This window comes from Pithys albifrons, chromosome 4, assembly GCF_047495875.1.
Source record: "Pithys albifrons albifrons isolate INPA30051 chromosome 4, PitAlb_v1, whole genome shotgun sequence".
Lineage (NCBI taxonomy): Eukaryota > Metazoa > Chordata > Aves > Passeriformes > Thamnophilidae > Pithys > Pithys albifrons.
The window spans coordinates 3,355,903-3,378,901 of NC_092461.1; the positions used below are offsets into that span (position 1 = coordinate 3,355,903).

The window sequence follows — 22,999 nt, forward strand, 5'->3', positions numbered from 1 at the left end:
TGAGTCAATCATTCCTTCTCCTGTCTCATGTAACTGGGTATTCCTATCCCTGTACTGTGCTTCCAAGCTTGTGTGCTGCTTGGTTGGGTTTTTTGTTTGTTTTCTTTTTTTTCCCTCCAAACCACTCCGACAGCTCTGAACTTTAATCCTGCCCCCAAAGAGCCTGCAGCTCTCCTTCAGGTTTCTTATCCTATGTAAGTTTAACTGCTGCCCTCTCTGCTCCATCAATCATTTCAATAATGAAAACAATGAGTATTACCAAAGCAAGGGCAAGACCCCTGGGGGGAATCTCACTCACTCTCCTCGTGCAGTTTAACAGCAAACCATGATTAACTACTTTGACTACTGCCTGGTGAAATTCTGTGCACCCACATTTACAGACCAGCTGACTAGAAACCCAGCCTGCTTCAAAGCAAGCTGTGTTAGAAAGCATCCAGAGCCCCCTGTAAAGAGGGAGCAATTTCTGTCAGACAGAGGTCCAATTACACTGTCATATGCACTGTTGGAGAGTCTTTCCTAAACACTGCCATAAAAATGTAATGCATGCTGATAAGAGGAATAGGAGGGCTGGTAACCAAGCTTTAGGATGACAGGAAGAACTTCAGCTGAACTGAGACAGCAAGAACTTGACTTTGCTCCAGCAAAAGAGAGGCTTGGAAGAAGCAAACAAGCACAACATAAAAATTACAGGAATTTTATACTTTCCATCAACTTCTGCTGACTTAGCAGTTAAAGAAGATACTACCACACAGGTGTGGTTTTGTTTGGCTTTTTTCAATAAAATCAAAACATTTTCTTAGCTCTTCCAGATGTTTTTGGAACTGGTTTCCTTACTGCTTCCCAACAGCCAATCCTGCTCAGGGATCATGAACAGAGAGCAAAGACCATGGCTCCCAAAACCACCAAAAAACATCTCCAGCCCCACACCATTTCTCAGGGAAGTAAGTGGCAGTGGCTGGTGCCTGCAAGAGGGAGAAAGTTCCACGGAAAGTGAAAGGTGAGGCAGCTTTCCAGCGCTGGCTCCCTGTGCTTGCCAAAATAGCCGTGCCCTGCCCACGCCTCACTCCCACTGCTGTGGAAGATGCTCCTGCTTCCCAGGAGAGTTTACTCTCGCAATGCAGATGTGCCTCACTGAGGCAACCACACTCTGTTGCGTAATGCCACACAGAATTAAACAGTATATGCTATTTGGTACATTTTTAAAATGTAAACCACCAGTTACTGTGGAGCTCAGCGAGCTGCCAAGAATGTTAAGGCTGTGATTTTAGCAGGGAAGAATACATCATATCCTCCCTCCTCCCACTGCTTACTCCAGTCGTAATTTTGCAAGATCCTTTTGTACTTGTCAGTAAAATACAAAGTGTACGTGACTTTCATTTTGATCTTCAGTTATTTCAGGTATCATCATCACCTCAGGACCTGACACAGCCACAGCAGTGGCAGCAGCAGCAGGAAGAACCTGACACCAAGGTGCACAAAACTGAACCCTTCACCCCATGTCCTACAAAAGAGGGGTTTAAAAAATAAATAAATAAAATCACATACAGAACCCACAACCAATCACTTTCAGTTCCCTACATGAACCAGGAGGAGCAACGCTGCAGATGCTGAGACATACTTTGAATAAGGATACACATACATTTAGATTCCTTTTAGTTTTCAGGAGTTGCACAGTGCCATTCCTCTTTGGAGGAATACAGGTCTTTTCTGAAATATATTATGCATAACCTAGTTTTCCACAGCGGAAAATTCACCAAGGGAATACTGTTTGCTCATACCAGAAATGGATCCCAAAATTACAGTAATTTATAGCCTCATTTCCATTGACAAAAGGAAATAATATCATTCTCTTCTGACAAATATCAGTACACTGAAAAAGTAATGAATAAATGCCTATAAACAGGTATCAAATAAAGCAACTATCAATCACTGCAACAAAACTTTAATTAAATCATACATTAAGCAAAAAAAGACTGAAGTAAAAACAAGCCATATAATCTGAGATCAAAATAAAAATCTGTCTATCATGCCAAGGCACAATTCAGAGCACTAAAATACCATAACCTGTTTAGCAATTGGTTGTCTAATTGTTAACTGTAAAGCTCCAAGTTTGCAAAACGAAGACAAATGTAGAGATTCAGCAAAGTACTGTGGCATATAGAGCACTTTTTACATGCATATAATACAGCTGTATTTCAGAAACATATTTTTATGACTGAGTTCTAAACTCCAGAGCTGTTCATGGACACCTCTACAGTGATTTCTTTGTAAGAGACAGGAAGTGATCTGCACTGTGCACATTTCAGTACTACACATCAAATCAGTGTTCAGCCTAAGCTGAATACATATTTCTGGAGACACATCAGAAAGAACCCTGAGGATTAGTCCTAACACAAAAGGATGAGGGAGTTGCTTGCTGTCATCCTGCCAATTTTCCAGAACAGAAGAGTTAGCAAATGAGGCATAAAAAGACGTGAGCAAAGAAACTCATACCTGCAAAAATGCAAGAAATATCAGGTGTGCAAGAAACTGATAGTGAGTAGTATCAGGCCAATCCACAAGAACTGCTGACCAGCTGAAAGTCCTTTTGGCCTCAGCTGGAAATATTTAGCACCTTAAGGCTAGTTAAACTTTTAAGCCATCATAATTTAAGGCTATAAATTAAATTTGAATATTCAGCACTTAACTTTTTAAGCCTCTGACCTTCTACTGGAGTCAGTAGTAAGGCACCAGCACCAGCTGAATTTCTGGTTACATGAAGAAGATCTTCCTGTGTGCCCATTTCTGTCTGTTATCATAAAGAAATGGATACAATTCTCTGTTTTTTCATTCCTGATAGTGAGAGTGATGGCAGTATCAAACATACCTATCTTACTGTTTTAGAAAAAGCCCCAAAGCTCCCATTTGGGGCTCTGAAAATCTCTTATTAATGCAGCTGGTGGCTTTCAGAGTGGGACAGAGGGAGAGCATTGTTGAAGTGTGTGGGTGCACACACACACATGTGCAGGGACAGTGACAAAGAACACAATATATACTGGAATTCCCTGAGCACCAAGGCAGCAACCAGATACACCTTGGGCAGATGGACAGGCTTGTTCCAGCAGTGTGGGGCCAACTGTGTTAGCTCTATCTCTAGCAAGGTGGGCTAACAGGTTTCATACAGCAAAGGTGGGGAGGAGGAGTTTTGCACCTGCCTGGAGACACCTTAACAGTCTCTTTAATCAATCCGATAAATAAGATATATTTAAAAAAAAAAACCCAAATAACAACGACAAAAAACCAGGAAAATAAATAAATTAAATTAGGAACAAAAGGCTTAACTTACTGAATAAGACACCACTTTAAGAGGTTTCCTCACTTTCCCTGCTGTAAAGCACTTCAGAAAAATTCAGCCACTGAGCTACTGCTCTTCTTGACCTTTTCGCTGAAAGAGAGCAGAGTAAAAACAGGAAACAGCTCAAATGATATGCATTAAAGATGCTTCATGTTAGGAAAGTCTTTTGAGTCACTCTTGCAAATTCATTCTGTGTCAGATTTGCCAATATAATGCTTGCTAAAGACCATCTATTAACAGCAGCAGCACTTAGAGCAAGCGTTGCCTCTCAGCTGTTGCAGCAACACCACACACACCATATGATACAGCCACGTAGCATTTGCATTCGTTGCTAGTTTTCCACACCCAAAAGCTCACTGCAAGTCTTATGATTAATTTATAATGCCCTGAGCCCCAAGCAGATTTGCTCTGCTGATTGCCTTTTTCTTAACAATAACACAAACATGGAAATAAATCTATTGTCTGAGGAACCCTTCCACTAATTCTGCTCTTTGATGGTTTGGTTGATTTAGTGTAGCCAGGAATCAAGAGTGAAGTGGATCACAGCTTAATACAGAGTGTGGTTAATCTTCCCTTTGCATAATGCTGGTACACTATGGCCCAAATACCAGAGATTTATTTGATGTGTACATGCTTTCAAGAATTAGTAAACAAGTTGCAGCCCGTTATGAAGGAAGAGCAGACCCAGAGAGTTGTGAAGCTCTGGATGTACCAGACTGACACTGGCAGTGCAATGTCCCTACATCTGCACGTGCATTACCTGGAAAATTTTGGACATGACTTCATCACAAAATATCATTTTTTGCAATATGACTAAAAATATGGCTGAGATCACTTCCCATGTCCTGATGCACTATTGTCTGAATGACAACAAAACTGAGCAAGAGGCACAGTCTTCTTTCTCTCTTTTTCTTCCTTTTATTGATTTTATTCCTCCTAACGTAGCCAAAAAGAGGAAGAACAAATACTAGAGCCTCAGAAACGTACAAACACATTAATTCCCCTGAAGAAACAAAAGGCCTTTCTCACTTCTCATTTCTTATTCTTCCATTACTTTGAAGAATGTTACAAAACATACAGAAGAACTCTATCAAACATCACTGAATTTTTTACTACTTCTCAAGACCTATTGAATAAACTACTATTGGACAGTCTGTAACTAAAACACTTTGGTTGTTGTTCATGCACAAATTAAAACAAATTGGTCCTTTAAAAGCTGGTTGTAAGACAAAATACTAACTTAAATATAAATTATTTTTACTAATGCTGTTTTAAGCAATGGTACAGTGGAAGCATTTGAAGTGCACAGAATTTACTTGCATGGGGCAATTCCTCCCTGGATAAAAGGCACAGGGTGAACCTACATTATTTTGGCACAACCCACTGAAGCTGTACCATTAGGCATCAATAAACCATCCTCCCAATATGGTGCATTTTTCCTACCTAGAACCACCAGGATTCCACACTCGGGCACTGCCTTTAGAAGATGGTACCTCACTCCTTGCACTCTCACACACACACACATTATTTTCAGCAAGTCTCCCAGTGTTTGTACTACACTCACTGACCCCCACAAGGGTACAACTGTGTATCATCTGTCAGTTGTTGCCTCTGGCCCACATTTCGTGCTGCTCTGTGCTGAAAACTAACTTGGGATGACTCAGGAACAGTTGCCTCTAATTTTTCCCCCTTTATAAATAAAGAAGCCACAACAAAGTCGGGGCTGGAGGCAGGAAGGACTTTTCAGGCAACAATTTAAAACTCTGCTCTCTAGAGGTGCAGAAAACGTACACTTCTAGGGCAAGCTGTTCAGATAAAGCCTCAAATCTTGGTGGCAACCATCAAATGGACACAGAAGTCCATGCCTGCAAAAGAGGTGCTGTGAGAACAAACACATCAGTGACTGAGAGACGCCAGGATACCACAAAAAAGTAACACAGTAAAAAGAGAGGATGCCAATGTCTCAGATAAGCAGTTATGGCCATGTTTACTTAAACTGTTCTGCTCAGTTGTTCCCATTTCAGGCAAAAAACTTTGATTTAAGGAAGAGACTGCCTTCATTTTTTTTTTCCCTTCAAAGCATGAAAGAACTTCCTTTTTCAAAACCAATTTAACAAAGTTTACATCCAAACCCTCTCAGTCCCAAAAATGTCAGATCTGAACTCTATTAAAAGCAGCAGTTAGTGCAGCCAAATGCTCCACAAGTATATTTAATAGCCTATAATATTTCTAATGCCCTACTGCCTGAAGTCTGTGATCTGGAAAACCTGCCAAGCACACCCACCCAAGAGCAGTGACTGCTACAGGAAAGACTCTTATCTCCCTTGGCTATGGCCCTGTGCCACCACTGGCATGGGCAGGCAGGGACTCTCCAGCTGCAGACAGCAGGCACACAGACCACCTCTCTGGCAAGAAGAAGCTGGAAAGAAGCAGACAAATTAGAAGTAGAATTTGTGCCAAGCACGCAAGCACAGAGCTACTGTTTCCAACTTCAGGTCCTGCAGTTTTATGGATGTGTTTTCTTGGTTGATTTTATTGGACCCTCACTCCACTAGCCTGATTCCCTCATATCACTCACAGTTCCTCCCATCCTTCAGGCTGAAAGATTGCTTAGTTTCCCTCCTTCAACCACTGACTCCCTTGAGCCAGTGAGGACCAGAGTTGGCATCTGCCCTGAGCTCACATAAGCAGCCTGCACACCAATCTGTATTTTTCTCTAGCAGGCCTAAAGGATGCTTGGGAAAAGCATTTTGATGCAGATTTCACAGCTGTGACAGTGGAAAATACAGTTCATGCTGTCTCCTGACAAAACACCACACTGCATGTTCTTCTGTGTAAGGTGTACCTGCAGGCAAGTAGAATATCCCTTTTGATAAGTGCAAAGCAACAATAGATTTTTGGTACCTGTTACAGCCAAGTGGAAGCCAAAGTGGTACTAATTATACAGTTCATTTGAACCCCAGCAAGGCTCCATGAGTCCTAACATGGAGAGCAGTGCCCTGGCAGGCACCTCCTGCCACCACACATGGGCAAGATGAGAACCAGGCTGGACTTTCAGGAATGATTTCTCCTCTTTCAGACCCATCTACCAGGGATGCAGTGGAATTTTTAAAGAGCAGACAGACAGTGAAAAAAAAGAAAAAAAAAGAAGAAAAAAAGGACTCTCTGCATATATCAAAATAATGAAATGAGGCATTTTTCACTTCTGTGCTTCAGTATGTCAAAAATGGCCAGGAAAGTATTATCCTTCACTACAAGGTATGACAAATGGATGGATTCCCACAAACATCAACAGCAACAGTTTATTCCCTTTCATAATGGAAAAAAAGCACAAAATATTTTATTCCAAAGGATGATTGTTCCAGCAAACCCTCAAGTTCTCTGAAAACAGCCATAACTACAACACTGCTCAAAGAATGTTTGGCAACTTTACAGAAGATGCTGTATGTTAAACATTAATTTTTAAATAGATTCACTAAGCTACCCTACTGTGTTTTAAAAGTCGTCCCATTTAACTGCTGTATTAGATCAAAAAAGAATTCTGGATAAGAAAAAAAACACATACAGTCAAAAAGAAGGACAGAAACACCAATCAACTCAAAATGAATGGAGAAAAAGCAGAACAAATACGTGAAAAGGAAAAAGTATAATTAATATTCTAAAAAACAATCAAAACACAAAAATGGTAAATTTTATGATCTTTTTTCACTTGCAGAAAGGCTGAGCAGGCTTTCAGTCTTTTCCCATTTCCAAGCTCCTGGAGGTAATTTCCCCAATAAAAGCGAAGCCCACCATGGAGCGCCTGCCCCAGCTGACAGAGCCAGCTCTGCTTTCCCAGGTCATAGAATCATAGAATCAGTTGGGTTGGAAGAGACCTTCAAGATCATCAAGTCCAACCCTTAATCCAACCCCACTTTGGTTACCAGATCATGGCACTCAGTGCCACGTCAAGTCTCACCTTAAACACCTCCAGTGTTGGAGAATCCACCCCCTCCCTGGGCAGGCCATTCCAATGCCTGAGCACTCTCTCTGTAAAGAATTTCTTCCTGATATCCAACCTAAATCTCCCCTGGCAGAGCTTAAGCCTGTGCCCTCTTGTCCTGCTGTTGGTTGCCTGAGAGAAGAGACCAATCCCCATCTGGCTACAACATCCTTTCAGGGAGTTGTGGAGAGTGATGAGGTCTCCCTGAGCCTCCTCTTCTCCAGGTTGAAGTCCCTGCTCTACAGAGACAGGCCCCCAAGTCAACAGACTCACAGCCCACAGTCCTGGTCCCTGTTGCCGCCACGGGGTACCAACTACAAGCACCAATACCCCAATTAACACCAATTAACAATCTCATTGCCACTCCCAACGCCCAGCGATGACTGTCACAGCCTGTCCCAAGGTTCACAGAATCACAGAATCATAGAATGGATTGGGTTGGAAAAGACCTTCGAGATCATCAAGTCCAACCCTTGGTCCAACTCCAGTCCCTTTACCAGATCATGGCACTCATTGCCACGGCCAATTTCAGCTGAAAAACCTCCAGGGAAGGTGAATCCACCCCCTCTCTGGGCAGCCCATTCCAATGCCTGAGCACTCTCTCTGCAAAGAATTCTTTTCTGATCTCCACCTTCAATTTCCCCTGGCAGAGCTTGAGCCCATCGTGCCCCCTTGTCCTATTGCTGAGTGCCTGGGAGAAGAGACCAACCCCCACCTGGCCAGAACTTCCCTTCAGGCAGTTCCAGACAGTGCTGAGGTCACCTCTGAGCCTCCTCTTCTCCAGGCTGAACACCCCCAGCTCCCTCAGCCTCTCCCCACAGCACTTGTGCTCCAGTCCCTTCTCCAGTCTCGTTGCTCTTCTCTAGGGATGGGGAGTCCACCCCCTCTCTGGGCAGCCCATTCCAATGCCTGATTACTCTCTCTGGAAAGAATTTTTTTCTGCTCTCCAACTTCAATTTCCCCTGGCAGAGCTTGAGCCCATCGTGCCCCCTTGTCCTATTGCTGAGTGCCTGTTCCCTGCTGTCGTGCACACATAACACAACACTCCTGTCTGCAGCTACCCCAAAGGGGCAGTGTTCCTAAAGGACAGAAAAATGTAGGTAATAGATATTATGCAACATCTGGGGTGTATTTAAGCAAACTCCAGGCTTAGCACTGAATGGCCTTAATATTTTCCATGTATCCTGGAATGGTGCAGCAGAAGGCGAGCAGGTGAGCAGCTCACCCTCGTTTTCTCTTTCAACCCCAGGGCTCAGGAAAGGCTCACCAGGCTCAGTCACCAGCAGGTCCCTGAAGAGGAGAGTGAGGGCAGGAAACACCCCTGCACCACCACCCCAGGAATGCCAAATGCCCAAAGTGCAGTGGACTTGCTAATAGTGGGGGATGAATTTATCACTAAAGGTAGTGGAATTCCTCCACAGGAGTAAGATACAGGTGCAACAAATACATCACTATTTAGTACTCTTTATCACACAAAAATCCGCCAAAATACCACATACAAAGCAGCCTCATCAAAATGCAACAGCCAAGGGCGGGCAGGGGCGGAGGGGAAAAATTAAAATCTGGTCACCTGCACCCAGGCAGTTCCCAGTCTCTGAATGGCACACAGGCAGGTGAAGGCTCAACTCTCACTGTTTAAGGTGAAAGAGTCCCAACCCTCCATAACCCACCCCCAGGGGCTCCAAAAGGTTTGAACTCCCTACTCTCAAGGGTTCACACGTAATTAAGCACCTCTGACCAGAGGCATGAACAACTTATCCCTCCTTAGCCAAGGGATGTCAGGTGAAACATCTCCAGATGGAACTGCATGAGGCCCCTGATCCTGCATGCACCTTTTCCAAGCTGAGTCTCCATTTTCCCAAAAGGCTTCAGTACTTAACACATAGTAATGAACAGTCCAGCAATAACATTAAAAAACAATTTCTGGGTCACAGTCCTCACTATAAGGTTTTAAAATCACTACCTGTCAAACTCACTCCCAATCTGGCAGAAGATTCAGCTTTGAAAGCAAATATTTAATAATTATTTAAACAAGAAGAGGTTGTGGACAGTTATACCTCAGGGTATTTCCAGAAATGACAAATATTTTAAAATTCAAATTCACAAATTCTTCAGCATACATAATTTGAATACCTAGTGTACATCCTGGCCATATACCATATTGCCAGCAAATACCACAGTGCAAACAGTTTTTTCAAGACTACACATATCCCCAGCGACACATCAGAATGTCGTTTTAAACAATAATACAAAGATAAAGGCCTGTTGTATATGGTGCAGTCTGGAGCAGTTACCATATGCTCTGTCAATAATCTATGGATTAACAGGGCCCCGATGCACAATAACAGGTTGGCCACTCACAGCTCCATGGAAGATTATTCCATTCACTGTGACAATTAGCTGAGGCTCAGGCATATGTCACAATTTTTCATTCATATATTTCATTTGGTCAGCTCTAAGATGCTACTGTTGGGGTTTAGGGATTTTTTTTAAATAATTCTTAATTCCTTTAAAGATCTGATCCTAATTCCATTAATTTTAACTAACATCAAGAAAGCAGGTTCAGACACTAAATCAGAAGATCAACGTTATCTTAACAATCTACCTCAATGCTCCTTTGAACAGCTATAGTATAGAATTTATAAATATATATTCATTAACCTGTTATCCTATCACTGATAGCAGGTGCAGCTGACACTCTAGGAAACAGTTGTAGAGATAGAGGAAGTACAGGATATAAAAAAAGCAATTTGTTTCAGTATGATTACCCCAAGTTTGGGCTGTGTTCCTGGGCAGTTCAAAATCAAGACAATTTTCTACATCTTGGCATGAGAAACAGGCAGTAAAATAGATCTATTATAATCAGCAGCAGCAGCAGCCCATCTTGTAACAGGCCAAAGTCTCACATGTATTGCAGTTTCTTGGGTTTTATTTAGAACAGAGGTCTAGATAGGTGAATAGCTGGCCTCAAAATAAAATGTTATTTACTAGTAACAGCCTACCCTGGGGTTTAGGAGGTTCTTTGTAGCTCTAGAGGCTCCCCATACAATCACCAGCGTTTGTGCCTGGGCAAAAGGACTTCAAAATAACAACACACTTGAAAGCTTCCCAGGCAACGTTTTCCACTCCCTCTGCCCACACTGAGAACCACCTCACAAACAGCACAGCCCTGGAGAACAAGATCTCCAGTATGTTACTATCTTGTCCATGTTTCCTTCGTGATAAATGAGACTGTGTTAACGAATTTAATGTCTGAAATGCCACTGGCATCACCCCGAGGCCAGGAGTGTGCCCAGTTTTCACAGGCAGCAGAGGATTTATGTTTCTTAATGTAAGTGCTGTTGTTTCACCCTCTGTACAGGAACGCTGAGATCTGTGATTCCCCAAAATCCCCCTGCAAAAGGCACCTCAGAGGGTTGTTCCCATGTAGGTGAGCACCACTGAGACACAAACTGCCTGCCTTTTTTTCTGCTCCTGTGGCATCACACAGCTCAAGGGAGCTGCTGACACCTGGCAAGGCAGAACGGTGCCACTTGGGCATGAATATGTTGCAGCACCTACAGATATGAGCACATAAATATTTCAGAAGGTAAACTGCACTTTGGTTTTGGTTGGTTGGTTTTTAAATACCTACCTGTCTTTTTAATTTGTCTGGTAAGCAGTTTGTGCAGGGAGAAGCATTATACAGTGCAAAATTTTGCTAAAATTGCATTTGCATTCTAAAGGTAAAAACTACCACTAATCACATCTGAAAATAAGAGAGCCTAAAAGCACATTTTCGAAGGGAAAAAGAGGTCACAACTACCAGAACACTTTCAGAAAGGAGGCTGACAAAACTGACAACATTTTCCTTCCTGATCCCCCCAAAAACCAAAACTCCTGATGTCCAAAAGCCTGCACATCACTGAACATCCAGAATTAACTGGTGCAACCTACACCACCAGCACAGTCAAAAATGTGCTCTGCAGACTCCACTGACAGGGAATTTTGGAGAGCAATGTACCCATCACCAGCTAAGTGACTTGGCAAATCATCTACGTGACAATTGCCAAAAGCAACCAAGAGATTTATCAACAGTGGGGAGATTTATCACCAGCACTGCACAGAGCCACAGATCTGACAGCAACATCCCTGTTGCTTCACAGGGGCTTGGCTTGGGTTGCTCTGTTCTTCTCTCAAAGGATAATTAGTAACTTCCACCAGACTCCGTTTTTATTTTGTATCCTCTTTGAGGCAAGTTTGTTACATTGTAAAGGCAAAGAGGACACGGTCCTTGGGCTCCATCATGTAGGCAGGCTGAAGTTTGCTGTGTGTTTGTAGGTGAAGTGCTGTGTTCTGATCTCACCACACATCACTGCAAGAACCAAGCAAGCCCCAACAAATCATAGTAAGGGACTGTGCACAAACACACATGCACAAAGACAGGGGAGAGCAAGCTTGCTTGTTAAAAAAAGGAAAGTCAGTCCTACTTTACGTTTAGAAAAGAAAGATCACTCTTTAATAATTAAAGTAACCCTCAGCCAAATCTTGACCTTACAGAAAATAACTTACAATGCATCTCAAGCAAGTTTGCAAATGGACACCAAAGACTCTACATCCCCACACTCTTTTCTTGAACCCACATCCACTCGTGTATCTGTACAAGCGAATCCAAAACACTTTGTAGCCCTGTGCCATCAGCCTTTTCTTAAACAGTCCTCATCAAATGGCAAGTGGGGGAGGAAGGGGAAGACAGAAATCACAGAGACATCTCTTTGCTTCCAACATTACCTGCATAGATACTCTCAAAACTGGATATAAAACTTCCAATCTGAAAGGTAGTTTTGCCCCAGTTTTCAAAAGATCTTTTTTCAACCTATCTGAAGGGCTCTAAAACTTTTTTGTCATTATCTGATCAGAATGCTGCCCTTCCTCCTGCAGTCCTGACATTCTTTGTGGTGAAACTGTTTCAGTATCAATATTAATATTCAAATGTCAAGTTTGTGACACTACATTTCCTGTGCTATTTAAAACACTCTGAGCAATTATTATCCGTAAAATATGAAACAATAAATGTTTGTTACCTGCCTACAATTTCAGCAGCCCTATCACTTACACCAGTCACAGGCCATTTTACACAGAAATTGTTCAGCTTTTCCAGCAGTACTCGCTCATTTCCCCAAATTTGCTTTTGTTGTTTCAAGCAAAGTTGACGTTTCTTCTTTTTCTGGAGTGCAACTGAATCCTGAATCTCTATTGAATTTATAGCATCTAATAGTTCAGACTTTAGTTCCACATATATTCCCTATCTGATAGCAACTTCTACATACAGTGAATGACTTTTTTCCTTGTCTGTTTTTAATATTTATAGAATAGGAATTTTGTCCTTTATAATTTCTACTGATCTTAAAAAGTTTTTGGGTTTTTCTGCTTTTTTCCCCCCCTCTTTCAGTACTCAGTTGAGTCTCTTCCTTCTGTGATTACCCAGACTGTGGTCACACATCTTTGGCTATAAGAGGTATTTTTATTGTAACACGTAGGTGTTTTCAAAAGCAACACACATTGGAGCTGCACCGCTGAGAAGGCACCAAACTCCTTTCTACCAAGTTGCTGAAGTTTTGGAAAACCTTTTATATCATAGTACAAACTTAAAATAATGAATTCACAATAATCCATATACAGAAGGACACAAGATGTTAATTAGATACATTTTTCTCCACGTCAAAGAACAGCTTTATTAGGAAAGCATAAAAACCACAGCAAGCCTTGCAATACCAGGGAACACTATAAACTATAGATCAAAATGAAATATCTGAAATATCTTAAGAAAAGCTTTATTTTCAGTGTGTGGCTTGATGATGCCATAAAATACTTCAGTATCATTGTACAGGTCAGTTATTTCCACCATCCTCCCCTCCAAAACTGGAGGGTGATTTCAGAACATTTCAGTTTTAATTCACTCCAAATTTGAGCCAAAGGGGTCTGATCCCAACACTCCAAAAGTCAACAGGAGCAATGCCAGTGGGAATGGGGCCTAAAACAACATGTCTCCAGCAGTCAACAACTCTGAGCTATAGAAATCCTTGCTAATATATCTTATACTGACTGGTCATCAACATCTCCATTATAATCCTTGTGCCTGGGGATCTCTGTATGTTGGATGCTGTCCATACTTCTCTCCAGCCAGCTGAAGAATTACTTTTAAGTGATACAAGGCACTCCCTCCCCTCTGGAGACCTGCAGACAACTAACAGAACCCTCATTTTTCACACAAACCAACAGGACTCTACCATGTTAGGCTGAATTCCACTTTACCTGCTTTGCTACAATGTGCTTTCACAGGGCCATAAAAGGAAGTTTTGGGTTTGTTTCAGGAAATCAAGGCCTACCAGATTTCTCATGTAGTATGTCATGATGTGAAATAACCAGGACTAGAATGAGGTTTAAACAACAGTTTACGAATAATGTGCCCTGCAATTCTTCTTCATTCTGTTTACACTGCACTGAGAGTTATAAATGGAGCAATAAACAGCAAAATCTAATCTGAAAAAATAGATGGGGTAATACCAACACCACAAACCAGTATTCTTCCCACTCCTAAGAGCAAAACCATCCCTGAATTTGATCTCCTGTTGCATCCAGAAGGATGGCTACGTTTGTCTACAGACCCTCAGCACTGCTATAGCTAAACTCATTATTTTAATTTTTTTTTAAAGTTTGAAGTACCTGGAGCATAACACAAGGCACAGAAAAACAACTTTTAGACAATATATAATTCATACTAATGTTAATTAACTCACAATCACAACATAAGCTGAAGCTGTTCCAAAAAACCCATTATGGTATATTTTGAGAAAATACTGGGAGCAAAATGAAGTTTGGCTTAGTTTACCAACCTACCAACACAACTTCATGCATCTTTCTAAAATGATCCCAAGCCTTCCTTCTCCTCCCTGCTCCTGGAACGAGGTTAATATTAGGCCCACCAAACTGCATTAAGAATCAGCTCTAGAAGCAATTCTTATTTCTGCAGAAATTCCTTGTTAAGGGGACTGAGACTAACAGTTTTTAAGAGCAATGTGGGTGATGTGAGTGGAACTGCTTTGTGCACTGCTTAAACAGCCTAGCTGAAGAAATGGGCACGTGTTGCCTTCAGCTTTTATACTGAAATGATTGTTCTTTCTCTTGCCCTTCCAGGACTCCTCTGCATCTCCCCATTCATCTCCAGGTCTCTCTGGGTGCCTGGAAGCCAAACCACGTGACAGACAGGCATTTGCAAAATGGTCCTACCACTGTGCCCCTGAATTTCCATCAATTGGCTCAGGTAAGGTAACCCTGCTGAGAACTTGCTGAGACCACAGAGCACTCTGCTCTGCAGAAGCTGGGCCAGGAACAGCAAGACAGACACCAGCAGGTAACACAGGCTTAGGCATGTGAGGTGAACCCTATGCAGGTTTTCTCCACAGCCAAAGCTTCTCAGTATTATTTTCTGAGGTACAAACACATGGAGTTTATGCACTTATGTTGTCAGGTTAGCAGCTTTGCTCTCAGGAGTAACCACAACTTCTTTTGAAGTCTTTAACTGAAGTTAAGAGATGACCCAGGTCAGTATTCACACATCACACACCACAGCTTTTCTCAAACACAAGAAGGAAAAAAAAGAACCAGCAACAAAGAGCCCAGCAACAGAGTAAACACCACTTACACACACCACAAAAGCTCGTATTTCCCATGCCCATCCAAGAACACAGATTGTCCAAAGACTGAATACTGGCTCTTCACAAAGGAGCTCTGAGCCCATCCGAGCGTCTCAGCTCCCTGCCAGCCTGTCAGCTCCAACACCCGGGCACTTGCACAGAACAGGACTGCCCTCAGCCAGCCACAGCAATGCACTCAGCATCCAGACAGTGGCTCCTTTTCATTCCACACCTTCTTGTACAGGCCTTTGCAAGACACACACACACAAGAACTTTACTAGTACGGAGGGAAATCTGGGCTACATCTGCAAAGCGCTGCGTTGCCAGCCAGAGCCGGAGAGCGCACAATGCAGCGCTGAGTGGCTGCCAGCGAGGAGGAGTCCCAGCGTCAGGCCTGGAGAGCGGCTGCTGCCTGGCTGGGTCTGTCCCCACCGAAAGGGGAAGGCTGCGGAGCACGCCCGGCTGCAGCAGCGCCGGCAGGAGCGGCAGAGCTGAGCCCACACACCGCTCTGCAAACACACCGCGGTGCGTACTCGGCTGTAGAGCGACACTGACATCGCATATGGCCATCAGCACTGAAACTCCAATCCACGGCAGGGACCATAAACACATCCTAAATAACCTCTGAAACCAACTCAAGCACCAAGTGTACGTAGGTATGGCCAGCCTTCACAAATGAAGATTTGGGCAGGGCTCTCCCCACCTGAGTGTGCCCTTCCAGCCTGCACAGTGGATTTTTAGGTGAGGCTCAGCGTGCACAGAACTGGCCCCACCGTTTCAGTCCTGAGGTTCATCTGCCACGGCCGAGCGAGCTTGGACAGTGACAGGGAAGTCCTCAGGACTAGAACCTACAGCACCCGGTACTGACCGGGGCTGACCCTACTGAGCATCCGAGATCTGACGGGATTGGATGGCAGGGAGGGATTGAACTGCCAGCAGACAGTCCCCACTGAGACTCAAACTCAGGTCCTTGGTCTTCGGAGTCCAGAGTGCTCTCCTTTACACCACGGGACCATAAACACATCCTAAACTCCCTCTGAAACGAACTTAAGCACCAAGTGAGTGATGTGGTAAAACTCCTATCCAAAAAAAAAAAAAAAAAAAAAAAGAAAAGAAAAGAAAAAAAATAGTAAGGGCAGCATCTCTCTGAAAAAAGGGACAATTTGGCATTTGCAGTGTGTTCAAGATGTCTTCATACACTTTCCTGATTCCTTGCCAGTAACTATTCAAAAAACACCACTTAACAAGCGAACAGGTCTTCAGCACAACAAATAATAAAAAAGAGAGCAAAGCTTGTGCTATTTAAATATCATGAAACATTCTGCTAATCATGCACAGATGGAAGTACAGACGCTTCTGCCAGACGCCTTGTTCAGAAACTTTGCTCTATTTTTAATTATTTGATGCACAGAGGACCTGTTTGCTGATTAAAAGGCCACTGCCTTTAAAAGGACTCCATCAATATGGAGTCTAGCCTTGTTTTTAACAGAGGACTTTAAAAGTAGTAGCTCATGTCTTCGAGCTCCCTGCACCAGTTTCTATAATCTTGTAAGCATGTGGTTGGGTTTTTTCAGATGTTTCTCTCACCTTGGGAAATTGCCTATACAAAGGAAAAGCGAAACTAACTACACTCAAGTTAATGTTAAATTCACTGACTAAATCAATTTGGGAAACATCTATTTTCTCTCAATATTCCTTAGTCTGTATCTTTTTGTTGTTATTTATAACAGGAAGGCTTATCAATTTCCAATTAAAAACATTAATTTTGAGGTTTTTTTCCAAAGCCTACTTTTTTGAGAAAATATATCAACTTCAGAATTATCAACCAAAATACTTAGCTGTTCTTTTTTTTTAATCTACTATAGCCACAATATCATTCCAATAGTCAGTTCTTGGCAAAAGCACACTAATACACACACAAAAAACCCTCTCACATATTTTCACTTCACACCTTAAGTGAACCTCACTCATTCAGTGGTTCCTTCATTCCTGTACTTCTCCACAGCAGTCCAGGAATTTTTCCCTCTCTCAAGAGCCTCACTCAAAATTCATACTATGTTCAATTTATTTTCTTTTCCTGAATGAAGTGCTTTTCAAAAATTCTTTTTTGATTTAACTTACATTTTATCTTGAAAGCTTCTCAGCATGTTACTACAGAACTTTACCACTGGATCAGAGTCATAGTATGAGCAGAAGTGGAAGCCTAAAGAAGACTGACCAAGATGCTACTTTTGTCCCATCAGTATGACATGTGGGAATGGTATTTCATTTTTTAATTTCCATTAACAATTTGAATTTTTGCTATTAACACAGTAAAAGAATCCTTTGATTAGCAGATCACATGATATGGTAAAAAATAGTGACCCTATTATTTGATGAACAAATGACCCAAAGGGAGTAGCTCCTGGTTCATGCTCAGGTACAGAGAAAAGAACTGAATGAGTTTTGGGTTTGTGGGTTTTGTTGGTTTTGGGTTTTTAATGCAATATTATACAAACAAATAGAGATCAGTGAAAAGCTGGAAAATCAAGATGTCTGCTGAAGAGACACTGCAGCAGAAGCCAGGGAAGACTGGCAGGGGCATATGGACTGAAAACCCAGTGTTTGGCCAGGGAAACAGGCACCCACAGAGAAGCTTCAGAGCAGAAATAGAGGGTCTTTTCCCATGAGGAGAAGGGGAGCGAAAGGCTTGTCCGGGCAGATCTCTGGGGCTGCAAAGCTCAGAATCCAGTTATGACTAACTAGGAAAGAAGGGAGGTAAATGAAACAACACTCAAATTTGCATTCCTGCAAAAACTACTGAGGTATTGAAACACTGAGTGGAAACGCATTTTAGACCCATAGAAACACACCAAAAAAATCAAACAGAAGAAAGGGCCAACACAATGTAAGTATCATGCGGGTAACAAACCCAGCAAGGGAGCTGTACAAGTAGGTCAGATATGCAGCAGCGAGAACTGCTGAGCACAGGAGAATCTTGGTAGAGAAGGCAGTGAGGAGAAAAATTAATTGGCCAGCAAGAAAAGAACAAAGTCTGGAAATGGTTAAAACAGGACAAGAAGATTAAAAAAGGCAAAACACTCCTTGGGCTATTCACAAATGTATCCACCTGAAGCATGACAAGGAAAGAAGACTGATGACACGACTGAGGAACAGCTTTCACTCCCTCTCCACTTGGAGGAAAAGCCAAGTCAATACTCTTGGCTGCCAAACAAGCAGTGTCTGACCAGCAGTACTGACCTGTTGGCAACAGCTCTGAGTCCAGAGGGCCCCGACACAGCTCAGGGACCCTGGGCTCACCCACCCCACACTGACACCCCCGGGCTCACCCACCCCACACTGACACCCCCGGGCTCACCCGCCCCGCACTGACATCCCCGGGCTCACCCGCCCCGCACTGACACCCCCGGGCTCTCCCGCCCCGCACTGACACCCCCGGGCTCTCCCGCCGCGCACTGACACCCCCCCAGGGCTCTCCCGCCCCACACTGACACCCCCCCAGGGCTCTCCCGCCCCACACTGACACCCCCAGGCTCTCCCACCCCACACTGACATCCCCATGGTTCCATTAAACCATCTGAGACAGTAACAGGTGGGAACCTGGCTCCCTATTTCACCACAGCCCTCGACTGAGTGCCTCAGGGCGATGCAGAACACTCACCATTCACACTTAATAAGATGAGGAGAGTAAACCCCCCCCACTGCTGCAGCACTGCTGGTTCCACAGACACTGTGGCTGAGCTGTGCGAACAGCACCCAGCTCTGCAGCCAACCAGCTGCCAGCTCAGATGAACACACTTCATAGCAGAGCTGCACATAGAGCACAAGTGTGTCTTAGTTTGCATTTCTCCCATTCCATACAGCCAACGTGACATTCAGCAAGTTCCACTCCTTAGGTAACAGGGCTGTACTTGATTGCTGATGTTTAATGTATTTCAGGTGCTTACTATAAACCTTCTACCCACTTCAGTTTTCCTTGGGGCTCATTCTGGCTGTGCACTAACAGGTAACAACACCTGGATAGTACCATCATGTAACAAATGTCTACTTTCACTCAGGAATTACTTTAACTTGCTCAGTCACAACACTCTGTATTTCCCCTGAATCTGCTACTGAGAAGCAAGAAAAACAAACTGGAGGTGACCAGCAAATGGTAGGATGTGTTCATGCTGGTTTGTATCACTCTCATAGCTGAAGACCAGGCACCAGGACTGAGTTATTCTGTAATCTGCTTCAATACTGAGTCCTTCTGGTATTGCATATATTTTAAAACACTATGTAACATACTTGTGAACGATCCAAACACATGCACAGTGCAATTTTTAACTATAAATTATTGGTCTATAAGCTCCACCATCATCCTCTTTCCCCATAAAACACAACACAGATGTGTTGCACATACTGACATGTTACTTATCTCCCCACCATTTAATTAATCAACTGTCAAGTTCACAAAGGAAATCACAAGTGACTTCCAAGACTGCCATTAGCAACAAAAATATCAGGCCAGATCACAGCAGAGATCAAAGTTTAGTAAGACTGATAAGCAGGAAACCTGAAACTCATCCCTGATTCAAAGATGACACAGGTAAGTCCTAAGCAAAGAGATGAAGCAGCTCCTCAGTTCTGCAAGCAAGGAGATGAAAAGGCAAATCATTTGACCAGATGGACCAGGTCATCTTTGGCTAGTCCATGGGCAAGAGGAGTCATTACAACATAGCCCAGGGTGGGTGGGAAACAGGGAAAGAGAATCCAGATAAAAGAAACACAATATCCAGGATGTAAGAAACACAATATCCAGGATGTATCAGTCTCTCCTGTAATAAAGGGAAGGTACCATTTCATTTCGGTGCCAAGGAGAGAACAACAACTGTGAACAGGAAAACCTCCACAGTTGGGTTTTCTTTGTTGTCAACCAGATGCCCAAATCTTAAGACATTAGTATGTAATTAAAATCTTGTGTTAAATGAAGATCACATTGACAATATTCATGTTACTGTTCTATTAACAGAAATAGTATTGGTTCATTCACTTATGAGTTGGACTTGATGATCCTTGTGAGTCCATTCCAACTCAGAATATTCTGTGATTCTGTGTGTTGGTGTTTCCAGGACCAAACATTTTACTCTAAAATTCCATCTTAGTAACAAGCAACATTGCCTGCCCTTGCTGAGGGAAGGAAATACCCTGGGCCAAATATGTAGTCTTTAGGTGGAAGCTCTTCTGAAATCCCAGGCAATGCTGTCTGAGCAGAGTCTCAGCCCCTGGGGAAATGCTGAGCCTGGAGAGGGCAGTTCACAGGTGGACAGACCATCCCTGAGTAGGTTGAAGATCAGCCTGAATCACCACCCAATAACCCTTTGGCTGCCTCCAGAAAATGAACATGACACCACAGCTCACATGTAGGTCCCCTCACAACAGCTGGGATGGTTTGTAGAAGGATTTGTCAAGGGACAACTCCTGGCACTGTAAGCAAACCTTCATATCACAGATGGAGCACTTTGCTCATTGTCATTTTTTTTTTTCTGATTCTTACAGAGGATTTCTGTTTTCAGCAATGCCTATACAGCACTACCTAAGGCATCTCATTAAAATATTAAACAGGATAAAAAATAAGTTTAAAAAAAAACACTTAAAAATGGTTCAATGACCGACCTCTTGTGGGGTTTTATTTGCTTGCATTATGCTCCCTACTTCCTGCATTTTATTAAATCTGAAATCTTATCTGGTTTTCCCACTTGTATCTTTGCTTTTAAACCATGACATATTCTCTTAAAAAAAATCCAAAAAGGAAGATGGGATTTATTTTTGTACTGAAAAAGTAAAAAAAAAAAAACAAGCAAAAAAACCTAACAAAACCCCAAGCTACAGCAAACATGCAGACAGATAGAAAGTAATTGTGTTAATATTTGAATTCTGTACTTCAAGCCACCTTTGATCAACTTGATTAATAATCCTTTCAAAAGATTTTATAGTTGCTGTACTTCACGAACACAATTAAAGTAGATTAATCTGTTTTGCATTATATGTTTCATAAAATTACTGTTGCTCTGATTAATTTTACAAAAAAACACATGTAACTGTGTACAAGTGCATTTTTCTCACTGATAGAACAAGCCTGTGACACAGCTCCCAGCACTGGCCGAGGGATATCACTGTGAATATCTAATAAATCAGCAAGCCTGATGATGCTGCAATGTCATGTGAGCTAAGACACAAAGTGCTACACTTTTTACTCTAGAAAAAATGAGCACTGCTCTCAGCTCATAGCACTGACTAGGTACAATGGAAATCTTCAGGTCTCAGTCTCTGTGGAATAAAGTCCCCAGCAGCTGATCCACAAACCTTCCCCTGCTGAAATCAGGAACAAAATCTCATTCAAATGCAGCAGCATTTTCACATGGCTGAATTTCAGAGACACTGGGAGTGAACAGGGCCCATCCGATTCCTGATCTGCGAGAGAGCCTGTGTGACCTCACCATGACTGCCCTGAGCAGGCTGGAGTCACCTCAGCCCATAAATCCCCTGCCCTGGAGCTGCAGCTGAGCCTGCTGAACTCAGGTACCCTCGAGAAACACTGAGGTTGTGATCAGCACTGAGACTTGCAATACATTCCCCAGCCACACACGAGGGTTGCTGTGGCCACTGGAGTAAAAGAATGTGAGAAGGCACTGGGGAAGAATGAAAAAGACAGGTAAGAGCAGAGAAAATACACATTTAAGTAGCTCGTATTAAAAGAGCACAATAATCACCAGGAGTCAGCTGGATGCTCAGAGAGGCATTATAAGAAACAGTGGTTTTTTTTAAAGAATAAAACTTCCACTAAAGTGATTATTTCAGTGGAGAGAAGCAATGACACATAGAAGGTATCTCTGGCACAATTCTGCTTCTTGACATCTAAATTACATCAGGTTTAGTTTTATCTTTTTTTTTTTGTCAGAAATGATGTATTTAAGATTGCAACAGCCATCTAAAGTCTCCCTTTATTTTCTGGCAAAAGCTGTGCATCGCTCACTTCAGCTGTTAACTGGGAACTGTTCACATGTCTTAGTGTGGTTTCAACGTTCCTATGGCAAGGCTGAACAGCATTTCAAAAACAATGATCTCCCCAGGCCCACACTGTAGTTTCTGAAGCACAGATTAAGCACGGTATTCTGCTCAACAAGCTCATCACTGTTAAGTAACTCATCAGAAAATAAAGAGGGAATTATCAAATGGGAATTGCCAAGTAATTAGTTCTCTGAAGCAGATGACATACAACTGTTAAAGGGAGGGGCTTCCCTGTTAGTCATATGTCAGAGTAGAGCCTACTAATCTGTAAATAAAAATGCAGTACATGATTAGTGCTGTGGGGTTTTAACTGCTAGTGGTACATGGAGAATAAATAAACTTCTTCTACTCTGATAACCTACTAGGATTTTTTTTATTCTTGTATAAAGTGGATTTTCAAACCATTCTGGATCTACTTGCTGTCAGACTACCTTGGGAAAGCTGTGAGTACAGCACAGTATCAGGCAGGGAATGTACTCAGGGGCTATGGAAGAATAGAAATGCCTTTACTGTCATACACATTTGAAAATATCACTTTCTACTCAGCTACTACACATGGCACTGAAAAGGAATTGCACCAATGAGAAAACATTCCCTAGTACAACATGTCCAAGCACAGTAAAGGAGGATTAAGCCTGCTTTTTGTAACTATTCTTCTCCATTAAACCCAGACCTTTTTTCAAGGAGCTGGCCTCAGAGAAATGTTAAATGTACAGAACTGCAAAGGCCTGAGCACGTGGGTACCTGACAAAAAAACTGTGCTAACACTCACAACCACACTCCAATATGAGTGAGAAACACTTTGACATTTTACTTTTTTACAGTGTAAGGAGTGACTCAAAAAATCCTGAAGTCGGGTTTACAGCTAGTTCTGAAGTCAGTAATTTATGAGAAAATAAAGAAGCAATCATCAAATTTGGGGGTTGCCTCCATCACAGTGTCTCATGATGAGAAACC

At 42.6% G+C, this 22,999-nt stretch overlaps 1 protein-coding gene across 5 annotated transcripts in view; it reads right to left on the reverse strand.

Moving 5' to 3' along the window:
* The window catches only part of ATXN1 (ataxin 1), a 221,830-nt gene that overhangs the window by 185,857 nt on the left and 12,974 nt on the right, over window positions 1–22,999 (reverse strand). For 4 of the 5 annotated variants that reach the window (XM_071553217.1, XM_071553214.1, XM_071553216.1 and 1 more), the window contains exon 3: window positions 3,326–3,424. The exons of the other annotated variant lie outside the window; for it this stretch is intronic. The gene's annotated coding sequence lies outside the window, so the exon portion shown is untranslated. The remainder of the gene's footprint in view (window positions 1–3,325; window positions 3,425–22,999) is intronic. 5 annotated transcript variants of the gene reach the window in all.